The sequence below is a fragment of the Procambarus clarkii genome, chromosome 70, assembly GCF_040958095.1.
Source record: "Procambarus clarkii isolate CNS0578487 chromosome 70, FALCON_Pclarkii_2.0, whole genome shotgun sequence".
Lineage (NCBI taxonomy): Eukaryota > Metazoa > Arthropoda > Malacostraca > Decapoda > Cambaridae > Procambarus > Procambarus clarkii.
The window spans coordinates 17,343,910-17,358,529 of NC_091219.1; the positions used below are offsets into that span (position 1 = coordinate 17,343,910).

Below are 14,620 nucleotides of genomic sequence, written 5' to 3' on the forward strand. Positions count from 1 at the left end.
GCGCTGGGCTAGTGTGGTGTCAGACGTGGTGGGGGAAGGTCGCTCGCTGCTAATTCCGAGCCGTACTGCGCTACTACTATAGTGGAATGTGCGTCTCGTGGTGTTTTCGACGGGGATTGCACGGGAGTGTTGCAAGAGGCGTTTACTTGTGTGGTTGTGCAATGGAGAGTGACAAGGGTGGTGGTGAATGGGGGGTCGCGCGCGCCCTCCCGCTCCCAAAATCGTGGCCATGTTGTGTGAGTGGCGGAAGTGTGGGGCAGGCCAGGCAGGCCTTGTGTCTTCGCCACCTCATTCCTCGCCTCATTCATCAACCCATCCGTCGCTCCCTCATGCCTACCAGCAACTGCTCTCACGAGTCGGGAAGTATAATGTGTGAGAGGCGCAGGAGGCCGTGGAATGGGAGGGATGTGGGCGGCGGCGGTGGCGGCAGAGCTACGCAGGCCCACCTTCCTACCATCTGAATCCGGCAGCAGGCTGGCTGGCCCGCCCATCAGCCAGGCCTACCACCACCCCAGGCCTACCAGCCCAGACCCACCACCCCAGACTACTACATGGTGGCTGAGCGCTGCTCTCGTAGCACTAGAGGGGTGGCGGCCCACGTGGCCCCACGCCCTCGCCGCCCCTACACTCTCCAGGCTCCCCACCTTACACTCCTCGGCACAGGTTAGTTGGACTAGGCACTACTACCACCACACTCACCACCACCACCACCACCACCCTTACCACCACCACCCTCATCCTTACCACCACCACCTTCATCCTTACCACCACCACCACCACCCTCATCCTTACCACCACCACCACCCTCATCCTTACCACCACCACCACCCTCATCCTTACCACCACCACCACCCTCATCCTTACCACCACCTTCATCCTTACCACCACCACCACCTTCATCCTTACCACCACCACCACCTTCATCCTTACCACCACCACCACCTTCATCCTTACCACCACCACCACCTTCATCCTTACCACCACCTTCATCCTTACCACCACCACCACCTTCATCCTTACCACCACCACCCTCATCCTTACCACCACCACCTTCATCCTTACCACCACCACCACCCTCGTCCTTACCACCACCACCACCACCCTCGTCCTTACCACCACCACCACCACCACCCTCGTCCTTACCACCACCACCACCACCACCCTCGTCCTTACCACCACCACCACCACCACCCTCGTCCTTACCACCACCACCACCCTCGTCCTTACCACCACCACCACCCTCGTCCTTACCACCACCACCACCCTCGTCCTTACCACCACCACCACCCTCGTCCTTACCACCACCACCACCACCCTCGTCCTTACCACCACCACCACCACCCTCGTCCTTACCACCACCACCCTCGTCCTTACCACCACCACCCTCGTCCTTACCACCACCACCCTCGTCCTTACCACCACCACCACCACCCTCGTCCTTACCACCACCACCACCACCCTCGTCCTTACCACCACCACCCTCGTCCTTACCACCACCACCACCACCCTCGTCCTTACCACCACCACCACCACCACCCTCGTCCTTACCACCACCACCACCACCACCCTCGTCCTTACCACCACCACCACCACCACCCTCGTCCTTACCACCACCACCACCACCACCCTCGTCCTTACCACCACCACCACCACCACCCTCGTCCTTACCACCACCACCACCACCCTCGTCCTTACCACCACCACCACCTTCATCCTTACCACCACCACCACCCTCGTCCTTACCACCACCACTACATCACACTCTTGGCATCACCACCACCCATCCTCCATAAAGGATAGTACCAATAGCTACTGTGGATGGAATGCACAAAATATGTATATATTGAACTATTGGAATAAACTACATAACAATTGGAAGGCTACAATAAATTTATCACGTCGTAGACCTAAATAAACAAAAGCATGCACAATTCAGTGCATGCATTAGTCATAGGAAAGCTTAGGTTTGGCTGTCGACCTCTTCATGGGGCCCTCGACAAAATTGATTTAGTAGAACATAAGAACAAAGGTAACTGCAGAAGGCCTATTGGCCCTTACGAGGCAGCTCCTATCTATAACCACCCAATCCCACTCGTATACATGTCCGACCCGCGCTTGAAACATACAAAACGTTAGGTTTTTTCTGCAATAGCAAGGTTTAGGTTTAGCCCGTTCTCTCGAGACTTGTCTGACCATAAACGATCCTACCTAATGTATCACGGCCGGTGCTCCGAAAAAAATAGTTGGTTTACGTCAAGAACGATGCTTTGATTCGTACCAACACCCCGTAATTTTGTTGGCTGGTCTGTTAAAATTGTAATGTATTTGCGTGAGAGGACGAGTTGGTAGCAATAATTCCTGCACTCTATATAGAAGGAAATTATTGCTATCAAAGTTTCCTTTGACCATGCGCATGACAATCACAGTAATGCAGTTAATAATACTAGTTCCTTACCATTATTCTTAGAAAGACATCAGACAGTGCAAGTTTAACTACTACATATAGTGCTTCAGCTTTACCAGAACCTTCAGTTTAAAGCAAAAAAAAAAAAAAAAAAAAGACCTAATTAGCAGAGTCGCTGGTCATGTGGGGATCTACGCCTATGGAAATGAAGTTGCGAAGGTAGTCAATGGGGAAACACGTAGAGATCTGAGACGTCGAGGACATATTTCGGCCAGCACAGGTTAACTAGGGCAATTAAAGAGAGCGGAAAAAAACGGTGAACTATTTCTAACAGCCTTCACTCTCCGTACAGAACCAGGGGTGAAGGATGGATAACACAGCAACAAAATGCATAGTTGAAGGAAACATGGCAAGGACATTTTTGTTTCCTCATCATTAGTATGATCTATTGCTTAGTGATATTCACAGTTCAATAAATAAACTTACCGAGGCGAAAGATACAGTAAGTAGTTAAAATTAAGCGAGACCTGTCTGAGAATAACAGCTATGACTACCTGATGCCCACTAATTGTAAAGTTTTTACTGGCAGATAAGAAATTTTAGCGGAACAATGGTTAACAATTTAAAAATTGGCAGATCATAGCAGCAAGTGTCTGATCAGTTGTATTGTAATGGTGATGGGAGCGTGGTGTTGCTGCCTCCCAAGTTATCACTAGAGTAGCTTAGCTAGCTGAACTACGTGTGTAGGAGAACTTTGGAAGAGGCCACTGGTTATCCACACCAGAGATAACACGTCCCTCACAATATAGTTGCACCAACGAATGCTATCTATCTATTTTAAGGAACTTTAAAATGCATCCACAATTATATATAACATTTAGGCACCTATACAAGGAAGCTTTGAATACGTTAACACCAGTTATGCAAGACAAGTACATTGTTAGATTTAGCCTAAATGTGGAATATCAACCGTGAAAAGCATATATCTGAAAATTAGGGGACGAGTCCAAACGTTTGCTACAATGCGTCTAACCTAAGAAAAATGAGCATCGAGGGGCTGGGAAAACTCTTACCTCACTATGGAAAACAGAAGGAAAAGTGACCACACGATTAAGCCATTTACCATTCTTAGAAGCATTCAAAAGTGAACAAATCAAATTGTTTAGGGACACCAGGGGCAGTAAGAGAAGATGTGCGTGCAAAATAGCCATACAGATGTAAACAAAACCCACTTCACAACGTCGTAAATTATACCTTGTAACACCTCTCAGTCTCTGCGTACTTATAATGTATACTTACCTCACAAACCTTACCAGTCAGCTTATTTTTTTATACTGCAGTACGGTATAAAACAACACTAAGGGTAAAGACATGCAAACGCTGTCAATGCATAGGAAACAAAGTACCAACGATGAGCCTTAAAATCTGGTATACTAATCCTGTGCTCATAAAATAGACAAAATAGAAGAAAGGACCTATGAAAGATAATGTGATAGTTCTAGCAGAAATGTGAGCAAAAAATCGCCGAAATGTTTCTTTGGAATAAAAGCTAATATGGCTTCATATTTTATTGACTTAGAAAAGGTACAGGTAATACTTGAAGGCATTGGGACATGCTATTTATCCTTTTCTGTTTAACTCTTTCTCAACATGCACCAGGATGTTATTACTGTAATAAAGTGAACATTTTAGGTCAATATATGAATAAAGTATATAAATATAAAGTCAATATATGAACATTTGTAAAATATGCCAAGATGTTCATAAGACCGACACATTTCGTAATGATAAATCCTGAGTAAGAATAATACTCTTAACGTACAAAATGAGCTGAATTTTTAGGAAGTTCATAAGAATGCGAACATGATTAGGGCTTACATCATCTGAACTCTTAATAGCAGATGGAAAGAAGATAAAAGATGAAATAAATAACCCCACAGAAATCAACATAAGACTAAGACAGGCAGGTGATGACCCCAACAAAATATGCTGAGATATACCACAGTAAAACGGCAATAGGACATTAATGAATTAAATTATTGGTTTTAGGAGAGAGCGAGAAACGGCCACAATTAAGCAGGAACACGAGATACAAAATTCGTGGGACTGTGTCCTGGTCCATCACCAATTTATACCACAAAATTAGGCCAAGACGCCTGACAGCTGAGTGGACAGCGCTTCGGATTGGTAGTCCTGAGGTTCTGGGTTATATCCCCGGTGGAGGCGGAGACAAAATGGGCAGAGTTTCTTTCACCCTGGTGCCCCTGTTACCTAGCAGTAAATAGGTACCTGGGAATTAGACAGCTGCTACGGGCTGCTTCCTGGGGATGTGTAACAAAAATTAGGCTTGGTCGAGGACCGGGCCGCGGAGACGCTAAGCCCCGAAATCATCTCAAGATAACATGCGTTTACCTTTGGTTTACAAGATCACCATCCCTGGTGCCCGGTCCAGGTCTCCTTGTTAGTGGTCTGGGGTAGTCGGCCTGTTAGATGCAGCTGTTCCTGGCCTGACGTACGGATTCCCAGCTTGGTTAATGAGGTATCCTTTGGAGGTGTTCAGTGTTCATAAAGTTCTCTAATGAACACCGTGAGACGTCGGCAAGTTAGGTCCCCTTATGGTTAGGAGTTTTGGTAATAAAATTTCTAAATGACGTTATTGTAAGTCATCAGATGCACATCCTGGACTTTTTAAAGACAAAATAATGAAAATATTGCTTACATATATTGCTTAAAAAACATGTCAGCCTGTCCTTACAAAGAACGTCGCCTTTCGATCATATGCGTTACATAAGGCCAAAAATTGTCGTACTAGAAAATGGAAGCTGCTGGCGAAAGTGACGTACTGTCCCGTTTTCTTGTCGCATTGTGTTCGGTAACTAAAGTTTCGGCACGTAAAATGGACACATTTAGTAAATACAAATATAAAAGAATTCCAGAAAACAATATAAATGAAATCGCATAAAAATGACCTTATGAATGTGTAGCAAATTTCCTTTTAACCAGCATATAGTGAAGTAACTTGAAAACACACTAGACCTTATCTTCACTAACAATGATCTGATGCGAACTATCATAATTACAAGTAAATGTTACTCAGATCATAACCTAATTGCAGTTCAGACAAGCATGGGCAATAAACCTACGCATCCAGCTGCAAAGCCAAGATGAGAATTTTATTAACATAAGATCCCAGCCATTCCTCTTATACTCCTATAAGACATTACTAACCAACCTCTCAGTGCTCAGAAAGGAACATTGATAAAAACATTCAAAGGACAGTTGATCAATTGGACTGTTATTTATAGTGAGGCGGCGTTTTATGTGGTTCCTGCTTTGATTTAGTTGTCATCATAGCGCAGGAGCTGAGGTTTTTTGAACATCATGTTTTTTGTGTGTCATTTAAATACGTGGTTTACATCAGTTTGGAGGTCTGCTATGTCCTCTGCAATTTCCTCCCATATAAATGCTGGTGTCATCTGTAAAGAAAGATAAGGTATTATAGCTTGTTCTTATCAATGTCCGATATGAGAATGAGAGGCTATTGTAGCTTGTGGAGCGGCGCTTTTCGTGGTGGATGATCCAGACGTAGGTTTACTCTGTTGGATTTTGACTCAAAAGTTTGGGTCGTGTTCGTTAGGAAATTAAAGATTTGGAAGATTTGACTTCCAGCTTTGTCAGGTATTCATGCCGTGCACAGTTGTCAAATGCTTTTCTAAAATCGGTGTACATTGGCGTTTTGCTCGTCTTTCATTGAATTAGGCAATATCATAGTGAACTAGTAAGTGATTCACAGCAGCAGCATCTTGACCTAAACCTACGTTGTCCAGGGTGATATGGACGTGAAGACCTTTTGTGCTCTAATGCTTTTGTGTTACCGCTCACAGAATGAGTATGGGGTGCACAATAAACTAGCCGCCTCCGGCCTGATCCACGTGTTTGTGTAATGTGTGTACGATTCCATACCCGTACTAGCCATTCCTTAACTGTGCATCCATAGTGTCCCCGAATACTTGAACTGTTGGGAACATGCACACACAATGCTCCCCTACTTCACCACGAGGGGGGGGGCTCTCATCCCGTAGCTCCACTTAGGTAATTACCACCCCATCACATCTTCACGCATATCCCGCCCAAACCCCTCCTTCCCTCACCCCAACCCCCGACTCATCACCCCTCCATTCCATTCTCTCCCCCCCTCCTTTCTCCCTCTCACCATCACTTCCGCACCACACTCTCCACCACACTGGAGCTTTGAGGAAGTAAAGCTTTCATACAATCGGGTTTCCTACTTCGGTGTTTTGCTTGTCTCGATGGCATTCAAGGCCATATCAGTTACTTCGAGTTGGTTTCGTGGATCAATAACCCTGCGGCCCGGGCTAGTGACCAGGCCTGAAGGTTGGTGATCTGGTCAATTGGGCTGTTAAGACATCGCTGCGCGGAGTCTTAACGTTTGGATTACAATTAAGGATCAGGTATCCTTAAAAGTTGTTTATCAAGTTCCTTTTTGAACACTGATCGGCGAGTTAAGCGCAATTAAAGATGACATGGAATCGTTTGCAAATAATGTCAGTTTTGAAGCCAATTGCTTATTTAGGCCCAAGCAGTATTGCAAGACGTTTTCGGACCTCCCACAACTCTGATTTGTGCAAATCAATTGCAAATAAAATGAAAGCTTCACCAGACGAGTTGTATAGAGGATGATCAAGAGAGGAGAGCACACTCTGGCTTAGGCGGCGTTATGTACTCGTGTCAAGACGAAGGTTTGCCTCGTTATTAACTTTGTGTGGGTAGGGAGGGAGCAATTGTAATTTGGATGGGGGTAATCTCCCACGGTGCAAGGATAGATACCGGTGTTTTCTCTCCCAACGTATTGTGAATCTGTGGCCCGGATTCGCGATAGTCGTGTTCTGTTGCATACTTAATGATCCATTTTGAAGAATTGCGCTTTGCAACGGTTAGGGTAAATTAGCATTAATATTTTGACACGAAGTAAGGCAGTGATATCAGTAATATATGATAGTTTTCATGGCTTTTTGTCATTTGTCGTGACTTTCACAGGAATTGCTGTTTCCATCTTCGTGCATAGTCCTGTATAGTTGACTGGTGATGGCTGTTATGTTGTCATCTACACTCCATGTTTCCTTTCTGGCTAGTTTGTCTACAGTTTCATTCCGGGTGTTTGGAAAGTTGATAAGTGCTGCTGCTCAGATGGCGGTAGGGGTGGGACGGGGAGTTTGATGGGGTGAGAGTGGAAGGGAAGATTGGGAAAGGGTAGGAGCAGTGACCGCGCGGGATCGATATGGGGGAGGGAGCGGTTAGGGAGAGAGAGAGAGAGAGAGGGGTGCTATACAACCGTGAACTAGAACCCACAATCACAAGTGTGGCAATGCTATCCTGCCTTCCCATCTGCCTACCTCTCAACCTGTGTCTTTGCTTATCACGCTATATGCCTGCCTCCCTACCCGTCATCCTGCCTCCCTACCCGTCATCCTGCCTGCTGCCTCCCTACCCGTCATCCTGCCTGCTGCCTCCCTACCCCGTCATCCTGCCTGCTGCCTCCCTACCCCGTCATCCTGCTTGCTGCCTCCCTACCCCGTCCTGCTGCCTCCCTACCCCGTCATCCTGCCTCCCTACCCGCCTCCCTGAACAAATGTAATTTAGGCCACCTCGGTGTAATTAATGTTATTTTGTAATTGTATAATATTCTCACAGCAGGTAGCCTCGCTCCGCTCCTGCCGTGTATATAAACCTCCCACTTCTTGAAGGTAAACTAAATTTAATATATAATGTGCATATGTAATATGTTGTAAACAAATAATTGAATGTCTTGCTGGTTGATTTGATCTCAAAGACCAGGGGCCAGATTCACGAAGCAGTTACGCAAGCACTTACGAACCTGTACATCTTTTCTCAATCTTTGGCGGCTTTGTTCACAATTATTAAACAGTTAATGAGCTCCGAAGCACCAGGAGGCTGTTTATAACAATAACAGTTGATTGGCAAGTTTTCATGCTTGTAAACTGTTTAATAAATAACCAAAGCCGTCAAAAATTGAGGAAAGATGTACACGTTCGTAAGTGCTTGCGTAACTGCTTCGTGAATCTGGCCGCTGGCGTGGGAGCAACGGTTAGTTCATATAAATAGTTCCCACATAGAGGGTTGTACTCTGCTAATTGTACTTGTAGGGGTTGAGCTGTGGCTCTTTGGTCCCGCCTCTCACCCGTCAATCAGCTGGTTGTGTCCAGACAGAAGTGACGGATTGGACAGGGGTCACACTTTGTAGGTACTGGATAACAAGTCTGTGGGATGCGACGGTGAACAGTGGCTATCACTGAGTATTGCTGGTGTATTGCATTAATGGTTACCTTGAGGTGCTTCCGGGGCTTAGCGTCTCCGCGGCCCGGTCGTCGACCAGACCTCCTGGTTGTTGGACTGGTCAACCAGGCTGTTGTGCAGTGGTTATCTTCTCTTGAGGTTATCTTGATGATTTCGGGGCTTTAGTGTCTCCGCGGCCCGGTCGTCGACCAGACCTCCTGGTTGTTGGACTGATCAACCAGGCTGTTGTGCAGTGGTGTGCAGGGTTGGGGCCAACAGGGATGAGGAGGGGAAAGCTGTGGGGTGGGGGGCTGCGGGATGACAGGGAGGGGGGGGGGACAGGAGAATGGAAGGGTTCTTGGGTGGATTGAGGGGATTGAGCAGGGTAATGGGTTCATAGGGGGGGGGGGTTGAAGGGGAGGCGGAGCAAGATAATTCATTGTGTCGGGGGACAGGCAGCCAGTGTGTGTTTATACGCGTTAGGCTTGTATCGAGGTCCCCCCCCCCCCCACCCTCCCAAAGGTGGAATTACTGACCCGGCCCAGGATGCAACCCAACATCACTAACCTCAACACCTTCTCTCTAAATAAATATAATGAACATTATTATGAGAAGTGTTTCTGTGCCTGATTGACCGGTGTTTGGTTTCTACATTACACCGCATTCAGCGGACTCCTGTAGTCTCTGACCGTCAACAGTCAGACCAGTCCACCAACTGGACTGGTGCTACTGGAACACCGGTCCTTTGAATCACCTAAGGGTATAGTACCAGCCTGGCGGTGGTAGTGGTACCTGGAATGTCTGGTTTTAATCGGTAACCCTCGGTGTGTGCTAGGATTCTTTGACCCTCACTGTCAGACTGCCAGTCTATTTGGGGAGGCCAGGAGCTAAGCTTCACGCACAAAGGCAAGGCGGTTTGCTCGTTTGATGACAAAGCAAGTCGCCTGCAATTATCAGCGTAGCACATAATCAGGAGTTGGCAAGGTCACCTACAAGACAAGGACACGTTTTATTGAAGGTCCACATGACTGTTTATTACACTGTTTCCCAGTATGGAAACTTCCCAGACAAATGTTATTGTTACGTAACTGTTTGTTGCAGCCCGTCCTCATAAACAAAGGCCAAATACTCGCTAATCCAGCCGCCCAACACGCTGTTTATGAATGAGCAACGTTTTACATACGACGTGACTGATGGCCTTTTTTATTACAACTATTTTTATTGCACTAATGTTAAAATCGATGACTGCGTCTCTTGGAACGGCCGCTGCTCTAACTAGTCTGGCCTGAGGACGTATTCTTTGATGAATCCGGCCTCTGACCTTTGGGGTCAACGTGCTAAATTTACACACCAAGGTGCGAGCTTATATTGTATGACTGAAGACTACAACTTGTGTGACTTGACTCCATTTCTATTGAAGAATTATATAAATCACACACACGTGCGGGTGGTATGCAAACAAGGGGACACAGTTGGAAGGACACCAAGTACCCAAAATGAACCACAGGGACGTCAGAAAGAACTTTTTCTGTGTCAGAGTAGTTAACACGTGGAATACATTAAGCAGTGATGTGGTGGAGGCTGACTCCATACACAGTTTCATATGTAGATATGGTAGAGCCCAGTAGGCTCACGAACCTGTGTGCCTGTTGATTGACAGTTGTGAAAATCACAACTGTCAGTATGTACTAGGTGAGTACACCCCCCCACACCCCCACCCCAACAGCCCATCCACCTGTGGCTGAGTGGACAGTGGCTTGGGACTCGTAATCCTAGGATCCAGGTTCGATCTCCGGCTATGGGTATCAACCAGGCTGTGATTCGTACGTCAGGCTGCGAGCAGCCGCGTCCAACAGCCTGGTTGACCACTTCAGCAACCAGGAGGCCTGGTCAACGATCGGGCCGCGGGGACGCTAAGCCCTGGAAGCACCTCAAGGTAACCTCTAGGTATGGTGGAAACAGGTGGGCAGTTTCTTTCACCCTTATGTCCCTGTTACCTTGCAGTAAATAGGAACCTTGGAGTTGACAGCTGTTACGGGCTGCTTCCTGTGTGTGTGTGTGGAAAAAAATTTAGTAAGTTAGTAGTTAGTAACAGTTGATTGATTGACAGCTGAGAGGTGGGCCGAAAGGGCAGAGCTCAACCCCGCAAGCACAAATAGGTGAACACGCACGCGACAAATGGAATGTATTAGTCAGTGATGTGGTAGAGACTGACTCCATACACAGTTTCAAATGTAGATATGATAGAGCCCAGTAGGCTCAGGAATCTGTACACCAGTTGATTGACAGTTGAGAAGCGGGACCAAAGAGCCAGAGCTCAACCCCCGCAAACACAAATAGGTGAGTACACACACACCGGGATGGGGGAAGGGCAGACATAACAACATACTGTACAATATAGCAAAGGAAATTGATAAAGTTAGCAAAGAACAGCTTAAAGAAACAAATGAACAAATCCACAAGGGCCGTGACGAGGATTCGAACCTGCGTCCGGGAGCATCCCAGACACTGCCTTGTTCATTTGATGCATCACGTTATTGTGTTTTCTGTGTGTAACAGCTGAAAGATGGGTCATTGATGGAAACTGGAGACGCAAATGAGTCAGACATATCAGGATGAACTTTTTTCCGTTTTAGAGCTTAATGTTCAGTATAAATCATGGTAGAAGATGGCACGGAAGTCACACGGATAATAGAAATAACTTGATGGTAATAGTGAGCAAATGGAAGTAATTTAAGATATTTACAATCTGATTCAATTATTTCAAAAATTTATATAACAGGATATTAGAGGTCTGGGAGGCATTAGATTATGCATTAGGATCTGCTGAGGAAGAGTTAACGTTAATTAAGAAGTGCACCCCCCCCCCTCCATTACCCCCTTACTCTTGCCCATAGTCAGGATATTTGGCGCCTTATTCCTCGTTCTTATTTATTTTTATTTTTTTTTTGCAGGTGAGTGGTGTGTGATGCTAATTGGCCGCAGAGAAGGTGAGTGACGCAGTTTGGTAGTTGGACTCTGTGTGCAGCGGCTAGGTTGAAATATTACGCTGCCGAGTACAAAACATTTCACTGTTGTAGGGTTCTGGGTTCTAGGATTCTGTTCCGAAATGACACCAGTGTAGAACATTACACGGTGGAGTGCTGCAGAATTAGTTTTTTCAGTTTTTGGTGAATATAGAATTTCAGACGTCTGGAACTATGAGTGCCTTGACATACGTCAGGCTGCGAGCAGCCGCGTCTAACAGCCTGGTTGATCAGTCCAGCAACCAGGAGGCCTGGTCGACGACCGGGCCGCGGGGACACTAAGCCCCGGAAGCACCTCAAGGTAAGGACATGCTCTCTCAGATCACTTCGAGGCTTGTCACATTAGAGAATAATTAATTCAGAATACAAATGACCAGCTACGGATGTGCGACAGATTTTCCTTAAACCAGCAAATAGTAGAAGCCACCAGAAAAGAGAACACGTTGGACCTCATTTTCACCAATAATGATGAATTGATCAGGAACATAATGATTACAAATACCTGTTACTCAGATCACAACCTAATTGAAGTTCTGACAAGCACGGGGAGTAGACCTGCACAACCAGCCCCGAATCCCAAGGCAAATTCATTTCAGCAAATTCAATTTTAATAATAAACTGTTAACTGGGAGCAATTAGACCAAGACCCCACAAAAATATGCTGGGAAGAACAGCTAGAAAATGTAAACCTGAACCAGTGCCTGGAAAAAAAAATAAACTCTGTAGCTCCAGAAGTATGTTTAACCCACATACCCCTAAGAAAATGGAGGAAAAGATGCAGACTGGAACGGAAACTGCGTTCCCTGTATAGGCGAAGAAAACGAATCGCGGAACAACTTGAGTCACATCCTGTCTCAAGAAAGACGAAGAAGGTTACGTAGAGAAATAGAAACGATTAAACTAAAGCTACAAGAATCATACAAAATCTAAGAGTCAAAGAGAGCAAAAATAGTTAGAAAGACACCCGAAATATTTTTTTATCTTATGCAAAATAAATATAAAAAAACTACATCTAGTATTGGCCCCCTGCGAAAAGCAGATGGAACTTTCACAGACGACAACAAAGAAATGAGCGAAATACTTGGGATTTAGTACGACTCTGTTTTCAGTGATCCACTAAACACACTAAAGAGCGATAACCTAAATGAATTTTTCATGGATGTGATGCCAACAACAAATCATATATCAGACGTCACCCTATCCCCACTGGATTTTGAAGAAACCATAAACAGTATGCCTATGCACTCTGCACCAGGCCCTGACTCTTGGAACTCTTATATTCATCAAGAACTGTAAAAAAACACTGTCGCAGGGCCTTCACATTCTTTGGAGACAAAGCCTAAATACTGGCGTTATCCCTGACACTCTAAAAACATCAGAGATAACACCGCTCCACAAAGGAGGAAATCGGGCAGAGACAAAATTACAGACCGATAGCACCAACATCACACACCATAAAAATCTTTGAAAAAGTGCTAAGAAGTAAGATCACAAAATACATGGAATCACAGCATCTCCAATAAACCCTGGACAACATGGTTTCAGAACAGGGCGCTCTTGCCTGTCACAGTTGCTGGACCACTATGACATGGCATTAGATGCCATGAAAGACAAACTAAACGCTGATGTAATTTACACAAATGTCGCAAAAGCCTTCGACAAATGTGACCATGGTGTTATTGCACAAAATGCGTTCAAAAGACATTACAGATGGATCTACACATTCCTGACCAACAGAACCCAATGTGTAATAGTCAACAAAATAAAATCGTGACCATCAACCGTGAAGAGCTCGGCCCCTTTGGGTACTGTGCTTGCTCCAGTACTTTTTTTCATCATATCGCACATAGACAAGGACACAATCTATAGTACTGTATCATCCTTTGCAGATGACACTAGGATTATTATGAGTGGACAACATAGAGCACAGCGAACCTCCAATCAGATGTAAATCAGGTCTTTCAATGGGCTACAGAAAATATGGTATTTAATGGAGATAAGTACCATCTTTTGCGCAACGTAAAAAAAATGAAAATATAAAAGCAGGAACCACGTACAAAACGCAGTCAAGTCATAAGATTGAGCGAAAAAGCAATGTTAAGGATTTGGGTGTACTCGTGTCGGAAGACCTTACCTTTAAAGAACACAGTAAAGTAGCCGTCACAACTGCAAGAAAAATGACAGGTTGGATAACAAGAACCTTTCACACCAGAGATGCTATACCGATGATGATACTTTTCAAGACGGTTACTGCTCTCTAGAGTGGAATACTGCTGCACAGTGACAGCCCCTTTCATAGCCGGAGACCTGGAGAGCATGCAGAGATCCTTTACTGCTAGAATCCACTCAGTAAAACATCTAAACTATTGGGACCGACTAAAATGACTAAATCTGTATTCCCTTGAGCGCAGGCGGGAGAGATACATAATAATTTACACATGAAAAATAGTAGAGTGGCTGGTCCCAAACCTGCACACAGAAATAGCATCACATGAGACCAGAAGACATGGCAGGATGTGCAGAATACCCCAATTGAAAAGGAGAGGTGCAACAGGTACTCTGAGAGAGAACTATCAACATCAGAGGCCCGAGACTGTTCAACACGCTTCCACTACACATAAGGGGCATAACTGGCCGACCCCTTACAATGTTCAAGATAGAATTCGATAAGCCCCTCCAAAGGATACCTGATCAACCAGCCTGTGATTCATACGTCAGGCTGCGAGCAGCCGCGTCCAACAACCTGGTTGGCCAGTCCAGCAACGAGGTGGCCTGGTGGAGGACGGGGGCGCGGGGACGCTAAGCCCCGGAATGATCGCAAGGTAACCACAAGGTAACTCTAGATCAGTGAATCTTATAACTTAAATGTATTTGA

The 14,620-nt window shown here is 45.7% G+C and overlaps 1 protein-coding gene across 5 annotated transcripts in view; it reads left to right on the forward strand.

Moving 5' to 3' along the window:
- LOC123750434 (serine/threonine-protein phosphatase 4 regulatory subunit 1) overlaps nucleotides 1-14,620 on the forward strand; it is a 365,399-nt gene that overhangs the window by 234,214 nt on the left and 116,565 nt on the right. The window contains exon 1 of one of the 5 annotated variants that reach the window (XM_069311605.1): nucleotides 15-663. The exons of the other annotated variants lie outside the window; for them this stretch is intronic. The gene's annotated coding sequence lies outside the window, so the exon portion shown is untranslated. Of the gene's footprint in view, nucleotides 1-14; nucleotides 664-14,620 lie in introns of those variants that run through there. 5 annotated transcript variants of the gene reach the window in all.